The sequence below is a fragment of the Rhagoletis pomonella genome, unplaced genomic scaffold, assembly GCF_013731165.1.
Source record: "Rhagoletis pomonella isolate Grant_MI unplaced genomic scaffold, Rhpom_1.0 Rhpom_scaffold_00002, whole genome shotgun sequence".
NCBI lineage: Eukaryota > Metazoa > Arthropoda > Insecta > Diptera > Tephritidae > Rhagoletis > Rhagoletis pomonella.
Genome location: NW_023458556.1, coordinates 24555362 through 24555589, shown reverse-complemented (window position 1 = coordinate 24555589; position 228 = coordinate 24555362). Strand labels below are relative to the sequence as shown.

Here is a 228-nt window from a genome sequence, read left to right as displayed (position 1 = left end):
GAGACTTACAACACCTACACTCCTAATACATCTCTCTTAACTGATGCATGCACCTTGCTGGTCCTCACCTCACACTTGGCTAAATGATATGTAGTTGGATTTGTACATGTGTATGTATTAAGTATGTATGTTTATAAGTGTAGTAGTGGTAGTAGAGATGACCGTAGAAAAGTGTTGAGATTTTTATTGTAATTGCCTGAAATTGTGGTAAAACATCATCAATCAAGT

General features: G+C 36.0%; 1 protein-coding gene across 1 annotated transcript in view; it reads left to right on the top strand.

Moving 5' to 3' along the window:
• The window catches only part of LOC118734504 (protein disulfide-isomerase 1-like), a 9108-nt gene that overhangs the window by 3899 nt on the left and 4981 nt on the right, over positions 1–228 (top strand). The gene's annotated exons all lie outside the window — the stretch shown is intronic.